The sequence below is a fragment of the Herpailurus yagouaroundi genome, unplaced genomic scaffold (genome assembly GCF_014898765.1).
Source record: "Herpailurus yagouaroundi ecotype Mexico unplaced genomic scaffold, PumYag 184, whole genome shotgun sequence".
NCBI lineage: Eukaryota > Metazoa > Chordata > Mammalia > Carnivora > Felidae > Herpailurus > Herpailurus yagouaroundi.
In genome coordinates this window covers 36,668,406-36,671,360 of record NW_024412415.1, presented here as the reverse complement: position 1 = coordinate 36,671,360, position 2,955 = coordinate 36,668,406, and the positions used below count along the sequence as shown (strand labels likewise).

The window sequence follows — 2,955 nt, the reverse complement described above, 5'->3', positions numbered from 1 at the left end:
GGTCCGCCTTTGCAAACCTGAGATTCTTAAAGCCCCTCTGGTCTCAGGAAGCCCTTCTCAATCTCTACCTGCCTCTGGCCACTAACGAGGAGAGGCAGAGGGGACGGCCTTCCCTGCTCATTCCTCCCAACCACACGGGGCGCCAAGTGCCAACATTCTCTTTCAGAAAGCTCTCCCGTACCCCCACAGCCCCTCTTGTTTTTCCACTCACCCGCCCCAACACAAGGCGCAGGCGCTACCCCTCAGCTTCTCACCCCTCCCAACCAGCGAGCACGGCGCAAACGACGGAAGCTTGGCGTCCGAGGCTGTGGCGCGCCCAGAGGCAGGCCGCACGGCGATTGGTCAGGTGCGGGTCACGTGATTCCGGTGTCCCCGCACGAGCGTGCGCAGAGTGGGTCTGCGCGCCCGTGACGGAACGACGAGGCGTGGGGGTGCGCGACCTCGCCCGCCCGGCCCGGCCCCCTCCCCTTGGCCTGCCGCTCCGCCCCCGCGGGGCGTCCCGGGCCGCTCGTCCCCTCAGCGGCGGCCGCACGCGGCCCGGGGTCGCCGTGAGTACTCGCGAGGCCGGCCTGTGGGGCGGCCGCCACGGGGACGGGGCGGGGCGGCCGGGCCGCGGGAAGGGTGCGGGGCCCGCCCCGCCTCGGCCGGGGTGGATGAAGTGAGGGTCTTGGACCGGGTGGCTCTGAGGGGCCCTCCTAGGCTTGACAGGCTGCGCTCAAGGCCGGGCGGCTGTCGACACAAATCGGGCGCAGAGCTTCTTCCCCGGGAGGCAGGTGTTGGGTGTCTTTGGCGTCTCCGTAGGAAACCAGAGAAGAGCTGTGACTGCTCCCCTCAGGGAGGCCTCAGGGCCTGCCCTGGAAACGAGGATGGCTGCCAGTGTTTGGGGGCTAACCTCGTCCTTGCTCTCCTCGGGGTATACCGGAGATAGCGCTTGCCTTCGAGAATCGTCCCTCCGTGGGTTCTCCCCCGCACTCTTTGTTCAGTGGCCTAGGCTTTCTGAGAAAGGAGCACTTGGTATAGAGGGGAGTAACCCACTTTCCCAGGACTACAATACAAAGCTGGGAGTTAAGCCCAGAGTTTAAATTTTTTTTTTCAACGTTTTTATTTATTTTTGGGACAGAAAGAGACAGAGCATGAACAGGGGAGGGGCAGAGAGAGAGGGAGACACAGAATCGGAAACAGGCTCCAGGCTCCGAGCCATCAGCCCAGAGCCTGACGCGGGGCTCGAACTCACAGACCGCGAGATCGTGACCTGGCTGAAGTCGGACGCTTAACCGACTGCGCCACCCAGGCGCCCCAAGCCCAGAGTTTAAACGTTGGGTTCGGAGGCTTTTTTGACTAGGTGAATAGTTGTCACACCGAGAACCGCCTGTGGACCTAGGGAAAGACCTTTGTGATCCAGACTTGAGGCTTATTTACATTTGGCCTGTTTCCATGCAAACTGTAAAGCGCTTTGTGTTAGCTGCCCTCATCCAGAGTAAACACTGAGCTGAACAATACCCTTCCTTGGGCACTCTTCACACAGTCTGTACTTGGCCCAGCTTCTCTTGAAATGTTCCCTCCTTCACCTCATTTAGATAAATCAGATAGATGTTCTTTGCTTAATGCATTAAACAACTACCTTAATCAGTCATAACCACATTACAGGAAAATTGGATGTAATTAGGACCTGTCAAATGTGCTTAAGTCCAGGTTCCGCCATACTGATGCTAAGCAGCTTCCTTGGTCTTCCTACACTTGAGTATTCTACGTATAACATGAAAGCTGCGAAATAGATCATCTTTTAGGCTTCCTCCTCTTTCAGATGTCTGTGATTCTGTGAATTTCATGACCTCCCCCCCCTTCCCCCACTCTTTTACTTTTCAAACCCATTCTTTACCTCCAGAGGAATGGGCATTGAGAGTAGAAGATGGGAGTCTCTTTCCCTAAAACACCCTGGTTGGGAAACGATGGTAGTTCCTGACTTGTTTCTTCCCTGGACAAGAAAAATTCCCTCTGAACTACCTTTTTCTCCTTGTGATAACAGCAGAAACCGAGCAGCAACAGCCCTTGGAGAGAGACTAAGTTTTTCTTGACTTCTACGGTGACAGAGACCTTGAGAAAGTTGGTACTTCTGGCCTACGCTGCCAACATCCTACCACCCAGCCCAAGACAGCCCACGCTGGACATTAGTGCCTCCCTCTTTATTCCTCTGTGATCATCCAGATCAGCACCTGACTGTTTATTTTCAAATCTCACAAACCCAGTTCAGTCCTCAGATCTTCGTAATTTTGGTTCTCAGCTGCTCTTGAAGGTGAATAGAATCTTGTTTTTTAAAGTCATTTTTGTCTATGTGTAGACATGTTTAGGTTCTTGTATGTATCTCCCCTTTGGTTTGGGTATCCAGCAGACAGTTCATTCATTTATTCATCAGTAAGTACGAGTTGAGGGACTGACAACATAGTAAAGAGCCAAAGCCTCTGCCACCACAGAGCTTATACTTTGGTGGGAGTTAAATACAACAAACAAACATTTTGTATGTCAGGGCATTGTGCTGTGGAAAAATATAAAGCAGGTAAGGGGGATGGATAGAGAGTGCTAGTGTGTGTGTGTTGAGGTTTTGCTGTTTTATATAGGATGGTCAAGATGACCTTTGAGCAGAGAGCTGAAGGAGTGAAGCAGCAAGCCATATGGATATCTGAAAACCATTCCAAGAAGAGGCAACAGCAGGGACAAAGGCCCTGTGGTGGGAATATACTCGTTATGTTTGAAGAACAGCAAGGAGGCAGTTGTGGAGTTTCAGGAATCATTTTCCTGTTCACATTTAGAGTTGATTTTTTAATGAGAGCCCCTGAAAAAGTACAAGAGTAGCCTGTGATTTTTTTTTTTAACTTGTTATAAAGATTTCCAACTATATGCAAAGGTAGAGCGTAAGAAACCCTCATGTACCCATCACTCAGATTCATTAGTAATTAA

The 2,955-nt window shown here is 52.2% G+C and overlaps 1 protein-coding gene across 11 annotated transcripts in view; it reads left to right on the top strand.

The window, feature by feature from the left end:
- The first annotated feature begins 464 nt into the window (after window positions 1-464).
- LOC121041945 (protein mono-ADP-ribosyltransferase PARP6) overlaps window positions 465-2,955 on the top strand; it is a 61,357-nt gene continuing 58,866 nt past the window's right edge. For 3 of the 11 annotated variants that reach the window (XM_040493163.1, XM_040493162.1, XM_040493161.1), the window contains exon 1: window positions 1,314-2,293. The gene's annotated coding sequence lies outside the window, so the exon portion shown is untranslated. Of the gene's footprint in view, window positions 549-1,313; window positions 2,294-2,955 lie in introns of those variants that run through there. The other 8 variants (XM_040493157.1, XM_040493156.1, XM_040493151.1 and 5 more) reach the window with 7 other exon arrangements.